At 41.8% G+C, this 9,469-nt stretch overlaps 1 protein-coding gene across 8 annotated transcripts in view; it reads left to right on the top strand.

Moving 5' to 3' along the window:
• The window catches only part of CLPB (ClpB family mitochondrial disaggregase), a 195,490-nt gene that overhangs the window by 74,626 nt on the left and 111,395 nt on the right, over positions 1-9,469 (top strand). The window lies entirely within an intron of this gene.

Below are 9,469 nucleotides of genomic sequence, written 5' to 3' on the forward strand. Positions count from 1 at the left end.
TATACCTACTGAATACAAGGCCCTATGCTTATTGTTATGGAAATAGATATATAAAAGGAATCATAGGCTAGTAGGAAGGGCTTTAGACTTGGAATGAAAAAACCTGAGTTTGAATTCTGGCTTTGATACATACTAGTGATATCACTATTGGTAAAGTCACTCTCTGAATCTCAATTTCCTTATCTTAAGATGGGCATAATATGTCCTGCCTATCTCATGCTTTGTAAATCTTAAAGTGCTCATAGAAATTTGAGTTTTTATATCGTAAGACATAGTTCCTGTCCTCAAGGAGCTTATAATGTAGGGCAAAAAACTCACTATATATCCAAGTAACTATAATATTAAACAGTAACATAATCATGGAAGAAAGGTACAAAGTGCCATGTCTTTTTCAAGTAAGGAATGCTTCTTTCCAGATGGAAGGCTATTGGCGAAGTTTTTAATGGAGGAGAAGTTGAGTCTTGAAAAATAGATCCATTTTAGGGAGACAGAGAGAGTGCTGATCAGGATCATCCAGACATAGGGAACAACATAAGCAAAGTTTTGAGACAAGAATCTGCAGGTTGTGGCCAGAGAGTAGTCCAGTTTGACTATTAGAATAGAGGGCATGGAGAGAACTTCTGCATCAAGGTTAAAAAAGCACATTGGTGTCAGATCACCAGGCTAAAAAGTGCAGTTCTTTTCTTGCGGAGCTATAACAAGGAACGACATGATCAGGGCTAGATTGACCCCAGATACAGATGGCCAGTGAGAAGGCTATTCCAATTGTCTGTGTGGAAGGGATTGAGACTTGGGGTTGAATGGGGACCATGGAGACAGCAAGGAGGGTATGAAAGCAGAATCAGAAAGAGCATTAGAGATAGGGCAGAATAGGATTTAACATAACCTCTTTTGAGGTCCCAAGAAGAGAAGATAATCTGAAACTGCTGCTGAAAAATTAGGGTTAGGTACAGGATGCGTTTTATATGATATGTCACCTATATATCATATATATGATACATACATACACACACATATACACACGTACCCCTACTGAAGTATTCAAGAATAAGGGAGCCCCATCTGTCTAGAATAGCTTCGTGTAGCCCTAGGGTCCTTCTTTCTTACCCTATTTTTCCTAAGATAACCACCTTTTCTACAATTAGATTGGCCTGCTCACTGTTCTGGCAACACAGCAAGCTCATTCCTTCTGCCATACTTTTGCTTAGACTGTTCACTCGTCTGAAATGCACATGTCCTACCCCTGCCCTTGAGGCACAGCTTGCATCCAACACCTCCTCTGTGAAACTTTCCCACACTACTCTACTCTTCAGTAAGTTGTCTCCACTGAATTTCTATTGTACATTCTCTGTGAGAACACTGAACTGGGAGTTGGACTTGGATCCCTGTCCCAGTTCTAGTCCAAGATCACTGGAAAGCTGATCGTAGACAAGTCACTTCCTTTTCCTGGGCCTCCCTTCTGTCATATGAAGGTATCTTCTATGCTGATTAGACCACATATAAAGAGTTGTGCTTAGTTCTAGGGTCATATTTTAGGAAGGATACTGACAAACCAGAATGCATCTAGAGGAGGGGGACTAGGATCGAAAGGACTGAATATCATATTAGCAGAAGACTATATCCGGCTTCTAGAATCCAAAGAAAATAAAGCAATTAGATGGCTTCCATTTGGCCACAAAGGTCAGAAGTAGACATGGTATGCTTGTGGTGGTTGTAGAGAAAGTTGCAGAGAGATGAGCAAGAACTGGAGTGTCATGGCCTAAAGGGGCCTAGATTAGCCAGTCAGCCAGCAAGCATTTGTTAAGCATATGCCAGGTGCTGTGCTAGACAGTGAAAGATAGGAAGACCCAAAAGTCTCTGCCCTCACACAGAACTCAGACTCTGTCCAGGAAGCACCACGTGCAGGCAAATAAACTCAAAAGACGTACAAGGTATCTGCAAAGTAATTTTACTCACAGCTTTGGAGATCTGGTAAGGCCCCAGATGGGAAATGATCCATGAACAGATCTCTGAAGGGAGTTACTAAGAATTTTGAAGGGCAGAGAGGCCTTCCAGCAATGGGGGATGACCTGTGTTACGTCACAGAGATGAGGGGTGTGGAAGGAGCTGCTCAAGGGCTCCTGTCCTTTGGCATTTCACTCATAATGTTACTAATGAGTGACTAAGGGAGAGTGAGCCACTTCTTCATGTCACTACTTCCCTGCTAGAGTCACCAGTACCTGGTATGGAACTCTTCAGATTCAGCTTAGAGCGAGGTGGGGGGAGGGAAGGGAGCCTGCTTTGCTTTCCTAACCGTAGCTGCTGGGCTATACAAATACTGCAAAATGAGTGGCCCGCTTAGATCAGATAGGACAGGAGGGAATGTTTCCAGGAGGAGAGTATGGTCAGCAGTGTCAGATATTACAGAGAAAGGTCAAAAAGGATGAAGAAAAACAGCCATCAGATTTGACAGTTAAAGAGATCATTGGTTAGAAAGCCACTTCAGTTGAGTGATGAAGTTGGAAGCCAGATTACATCCAGGAGGTTGAGAAGTGAGTTCATGGAAAGGAAATGAAGGAACAAGTGTAGACAGCTTTTTTCTTGGAGTTTAACTTTGAAAGGTAAGAGATAGGTAATAGTTTGAGGGAATGGTAGAGTCATATGATGGGTGTTTGGTTTTGGTTTGTCTGTTATGTTTGTTTTTTTAACTGAGGAGATTTGTACATATTTGTAGCTAAAAAGGAAGAAGGAACCAGCATATAGGGAGAGATCGACACAGAGGACATGATTATGATATGCCAAAGGAGTCAGGAGGGGATAGGGATAGGACCAAGGGTATCAAGGAGTTGACCTTGGTGGGGGGAAGGGCCATCTTTTCATCAGAGACTGAAGCAGAGAGAGAAGGGGGAGAGGGAAGTAAAGGAGGGCAGAAAAGGGTTTAAGATGTAGAGAAGGGATCCTTTTTTCTCAGTAAAATATGGAAGAGGGTCCTCTGGTAAGAGGGACTGAGAAGTTTGAGGAGAGAAGAGTTTTAACATGACCTCTATGGAAAATGTATCATTTAGTGAAAAAAATTAAAGGTTTGCTGTGCAGTAGAGAAGGCCTGGTTGAGATGAGATCATTTGTAGTGGACCCAGTCAGCATGGTTATGATGTCCAGCATCATTGAGTAGTATATAGTATAAGAGGAGTTGGGTGGTAGGTAGTAGTGAATAATCTAGGCTTGGGGTTTGGCAATAGAACAAGCAGAAAGGGATCTGAGAGTAAAGGACAGTATACAGTTGAGCTGGTTAACTATGGGATCAAAGTTAGGAAGGGAAGAAAATGAAGCCAGAGATCAGAATTATGAGTGAGGGGTGGAAGAACAAGAGGTCATGGGGAGGATGTGACTCGTCTCTAATGGTTTTACAAATAGGAAAATTCAGGTTTAGAAAGTGCTTTGTCTGAGATGAAGTGAATAAAAGTAGACTTGTGGAGACATAATTACTGATTTCAGGTGTTTGAAGAACTCTTGCAGAGAAGAGGACTTAGGCTTGTTAGACTTTTTTTTCAGAGGGCAGAGCTAAGAGCTGCAGTTGGGCTTTGAAGGACAAACTTTCTGACCGTTACAGATGTCTATCAGGACAGTGCCTCACTTCAGCAGGTAGTGAGGGCCCCGCCATTGGATATCTTCCAGAAGAGGCTAGCTAACTCTTCATTGGAAATGTTATAGATGGAATTCTTCTTCAGACTAGATGATGTCTGAGGACTCTCCCAGCCCCAATATTATATGACATTCTGTGTTCCATTTAATTGGCATTTGTCTAGACACAATATTTGTGTTTATTTTATTAGTATGTATTTTTGTCTCCCTAATGGGAATGTTCTTCAGTCCTTGAATACTTGATCTCATTAATGTGGTTACTCTCTCTACTAGTATAGCCCCAAACCTCCTCATACCTTTTCCTTTTAATCCTCCAAAGAAGATCTTCCCATCTCCATAGTCTGGTTGTTTGCTCTTTGTTGAGCAGTGCAAGTTGTGCATTTTTTATTTATCATTCTTGCTGCATCCCCACCTCTTCTAGTCATGCATAGGAAAATAGAGCTGAAACCAAAAGGGAACCTTAATCAAATCTAATCCAAACCCCACCCCACCCCCTGTTTTGAAGACCTAGTAAAGTTAAATGACTGCCCAAAGTCACATAGCTAGTTAAAGTCACAAAGCAAGGGATCTGAACTCAGGTCCTGTGACTCCAGCTTTGTCCCATACTGGGCCCCAATTCCCTTGGTATGCTATTTCTCACACTTTTTCCACTCATCTTTGGTCTTACTCAGAAGGCATCTACCCTCTGAGTCATTTGTCATTTTGATTCTTAAGAAGATTGTGATATTGTTATTTATGACTGCATTATCAGGAGCATATTGGTTTTAAAGAATTAGGCTATTGCAGTGAGGACTACTTGAGATCATTGAAAGCATTGCAAAATTCCTCCAGTGAAATCCAGCCCAAGCTCCTCTCCTCTTGTCCATTGCAGCACACAGGGGAACAATGAATGGATAGAGTGCTGAATTTAGTCAGAAAGACCTCAGTTCAGAACTAGCTTTGGACGTTGGCTAGTTGTGTGACCCTGAACAGATCACCTAACTTCTATTTGCTTCAGCTTCTTTATCTATAAAATGGAGATAATAATAGCACCTACCTCCCAGGGTGGTTGTGAGTATAAAATGAGATAATAATATTTGCAAAGTGCTTTGCAAACCTTGAAAGCACTATAGAAATAAATGCTGGCCTTCCAAGATAAAGGTGCTGATGGGCTCAGGATAACAAATGGACCTGTGATTAGTATAGTATTTGTTAAGTATAGGAAACTCCCTCTTCCAATGTTGGTTGACACCTTCTCTGCAATTTGCAGTCTTAGAGAGCTGCCTGTGGCACCAAGAGATTCAGTAACTTTTTCATGATCATACGGCCAGGATGTGTCACAGGGAAGACTTAACCAGGAGCTTTAGGGCCAGTGCTTCACTCACTATGCCACACTGACTCTGCACATAAAATGTGAGCTTAAAATCTAGTCAATATGCGTTCTTCATTCACTTAGCTTTTTCTGTATAAACTGCTAGGGATCTTGTGATCACTTTGTGGTGATTAATACAAACATAAAGCCCTGAGCAGAGGAGGACATGCCATATGCATCTCTCCTGAATTCCTCCCAGCACCCAGCAGAGCTCCCCCAGTACCTACTTGTACATTTGTTATTTGATTGTGAGAGTTCCCAAGTACTGCCCATAAGTATAAAAGAGAAGTAAGGGACAGAGTTGTAAAAAGAAGGCAGGAATTAGCTGGGTTTACCCCAGTCCTGGGGACCTTTTAAATAGACCCTATGAGCTATCCAGTGTAAGAGATCTCTATCAGTGAAAATCCAAGGCAGGACTGTGAACAAAGTGTGTCAAGGGAAAAAGGCAGATCTCCCAGGCCTTGTTGAATCCCTAGAAAGCCTAAGATGACAACTAAGAGAACAGATTCAGATTTACCCTGTATGATACAAGTCTGATGTCCAAAGTAAGGTAGGTGGCAGGACCCTTTTCCCCCAGCCATGATCAGACCCTCTTTGAAGCAGAGTTCAGTTCTGACTGGCATAGTTTAGGAACAATGCTGACAAACTATAGTGTGTCCTGCCAAGGAGAGTATCCAGGGTGAGAAATTAATGGTACATCATGCCCTCTGAGGATTGGTTGGAAGTACTGAAAAATGTTTAGCCTGGAAAACAGGAGCCTTGGGGATGTGGGGGGATGTGTGACACATTAGATAGCTGTCTTCAAATATCTGAAGTGCCATAATGGGAAGAGAGATTGGAATTGTTCTCCTTGTCCCCACAGAGCAGATCTGAGCAGTGAGCAAAAACTACAACACTTTTTTAACTTAATGTAAGAACAAAGATCCTAACTAACCATCAGAGGTGTCTGGAAATGGAAAGGGCTGCCTTGGGTGGAGTGGTGAGCTTCTGCCTCCGAAAGCAGTCAAGTAGAGACTGACCAGTCACTTGGTGCAGATGTTACAGAGGAAACTCCTGCTTTAGGTGTTAAACAAGGTGAACTCTGAAGCTCCTTTGAACTCAGAAGTTCTTTGGTCCTCGGTAGACATCTGTGGTAAAGAGAAATCACCACTGACCTGTTGACAGAACCAGACATGGACTCCTGGTGAGAAGTCTTTCCTGTCTGTATGAGCACTGTGGGTAGCTGACCTCTTGTCCTCCGTTTCCCCATCAGTACAACAGGAATGCCTGTTTCAGAGAGTAATTGTAGAGATCAAGCAAGATGATATAAAGCACTTTGCAAACTATAAAACACTAAAGAAGTACCAGATGTTACTATTATAATGATGAAAAGTCTCTTGTTTTAGGGCTTCCCACAGAGTTGTGGTTTGGAGTGACACCTCATCCAGCCCTGCCTACCCAGTTTAGCTGGACTTTGGGGCCCCTGCCCTACTCACATCCTTCCCTATGGCCAGAACCCCTTTGATAATTGGGACTGGCAAATAAGTCCATGTTTCACAGTCATAAGAATGACTCACATTGGGGCAACTAGGTGGTACAGTGAGTAGGGTCTGGGGTCAAGAGGACCTGAGCTCAAATCCAGCCTCAGACATGTAACACTTACTAGCTGTGTGACCTTGGGCAAGTCACTTAACCCCAATTGCCCTGCCTTCTTCCCCTCTCCAAAAAAAAAAAAAGAATCATTCATACTGTTAAAGAATTGTACCAATATTGTCTTATTTGAGCCTCAGAACCCTCCCTGTGAATGAGGTGGTATCCCCATTTTACAAATAGGAAGGAGATTCGTTTGTCAAATGATTCACTCAAGAACATCTGACAATTTTGTTTCACCTTGTGAGGTGAATCTCAGAACCCCTGCCAGCTGCACAACGTACGTTAAAGAATTTGGCTAGCCATTCAACAAAGATTTCCCCAACCTCCTGCTCTCTGCCCAGTCCTTCGCTGGACGCTGTATATGTCAGGCCCTACTTTCAAGCTCACATTCTGACTAGGAAGTTTAGTATAGTGTTCAGTACTGAGCATCACATTTTAGGAAGGACACTGAAAAACTGTGAAGGGTCCTGAGGAAGAGGGTGTCTAATTAAGACTCAGAATTAAAGCGAAAGGACAGTATAACAACATTTTTTTTAAATGTTATAGTAGCAGCACAGAATAGGGAATAGAGCCTGAATTTGAATCCAGGCATTGCATGTAGTAGCTGAGTGACTTCAGGCATATCCCTTTTCCTTTAAGAGCCTCAGCTTCCTTATTTATAAAATGGGACAATGATAACTTACCATTATTGATTGTTGTCAGGATCAAATGAGTTGCAGGAAGGGAAAGAAGAGCTTTGAAACTTTAAAATGCTAAATTTATATGCGATAGTAGTCTTCTTTAAGCCTGGGATCCTGTAATCTCATAGTTGGAAAGGAAGACAATTCTGATAACATCTTGTCCAACCTCCAAGCCTCTTCCAAGAAATGGGATTTCAGAATGAGTGTCTGAGGGATCTCAGGACAACCCCATCATGTTACAGATGAGAAAACCAAGACTAATAAAGGTGAAATGATTTACATAAACTTACTGTAAGCACAGGACTTGAACACAAATCTTTAGACTCTAAGGCTGGTGTTCTTCGTCTTGAGGATCTCTTTGAGTAGGGAATTCATTAATTTCTATCATGACCCATTCTATTTTTAGATCATTCCAATTAGGAAAACTTATCACTCCTCCCCTCATCCCCTCTCCCAGTTGCTGACCAAGTGTAATCCCTTTTCCATATACAGCCTTTCAAATACTGAAAGACAACTATAAATTTATTTCTTGTTCTAAGTTTTATTGATTCCTTTTTGTTTTCACTTCAGTCATTTCCAGATATACCACACTGCCTGTATCACACACACACCCTACTCCTACCCCTATTGAACCTTCCCTGATATAGAGAAAAACAGCTAAGGAAAATCTACCCACACATGGACCTTGTCTGATCATATATGCCCCATTCTTACCCCATAGTCTACTACCTCTCCAAGGAGAGAAGCGCTTCTATTAATTTAGTCTAAGGTTACTTATTTGATACTTTATTCACATCAGACTTGAAATCTGCTTTCCTTGCTCCCTAATTTTGTAGTTGGGAAAACTGAGGCCTAGAGAGAAACATCATGATGACATATACACACATGCACATACATATGTGCATACATACATATATGTATATGTACCTACACATATTTTACACACCGTTTTTTATTTTGTGTGTGTATGTATCTTTAAGGTTTACAAAACCCTGTTACATGCATGATCCCAGAGATCAAAGCCAAACAGTGAAATCAGTTGTATATTCAGGTGGAAACTCAGCTGGACCGATGGCAGAGTGGTTTCTTGAGCTTAGTCACAGAACCCCACATGCTTCTGCAAGCTTGGTGGCAAAGGGAGCCTGAAGCATTACTGTATCTGCAACCTTATTACCAGTATGAACAAAATAGTTAGCAGGCACCAACTCACCTAGAACCTCTGCCTTTGACCAGGCCAGCACAAGCTCAGTCCAAGAGTGATTTTGGACAACCTCGTTCTTTCTTTTACAAAAATACTGCACTGTTGCTCATGTGGCCCTTCCTTCCCCCAAAATCAGCACTGTAACCTTCTCCAATAGGAGCCACATAACTGCTCACTGATGTGCCAATGAACAATAGAATGTCAATGCATAATGCATGTTGGTCGACTTTATTTTAGACAAAATATATCAGCCAGTGAAGTTAATTGTTTCTGTCTCTCTTCAGCTCCTCAAACCAATATGTTTTTGTTGGGTGGGGGAGATAGGCTAGGGCAGTAAGTTGTATTAATTCTCTAGTTGACATGTTTTATTAAAAAGAATAAATTCTGTTGCATTTATAAAAATAAGGAGAGGGTAGGAATAAGTAGAAAGAGCCTGTGTTGTTGTGAGTTGTCTTTCTAAAAAAAAAAAAAACCCGATTTACATATTTTGCGTATAAATATTTTTTCATCAAAAGTTCCAAATCAGGGCTGGGTCCCACACACTGAACAAAATATATTAGAGACATTTATATGGATAGCAGGAAGGGAGACAGAGGGCTGAAATTTTCCAGGCACCCAGTGATTGATGGGGGCCGAGGCTCCCCCTGACGCTTTATTGAGTTTCCGATGATTATCTCTCGCCGAGACATTTTTTACAGATGACGGCCGAGCTGTCACAATGGACCATGGGGGAAAAAAACCAACAATAATAACACTTTAATCTTTTTACTGCACTGCTCCCTAGTATCTCAGATTCATCTTCCCTGACGCACGCAGTTCATTATTCAGCCCCTCCCTGGATGGGAAATAAAGGAACACACACACACGCACACACATACACATACATACGCACGCATTCACATACATTAGTACTCACACACACAAGCATGCACAAGGGGTGTGTGTGTGTGTGTGTGTGTGTGTGTGTGTGTGTGTGTGTGTGTG

Source organism: Petaurus breviceps, unplaced genomic scaffold (assembly GCF_028583685.1).
Source record: "Petaurus breviceps papuanus isolate PSGF00001 unplaced genomic scaffold, PetGlider_PUasm1.0 90639, whole genome shotgun sequence".
NCBI classification, from domain to species: domain Eukaryota; kingdom Metazoa; phylum Chordata; class Mammalia; order Diprotodontia; family Petauridae; genus Petaurus; species Petaurus breviceps.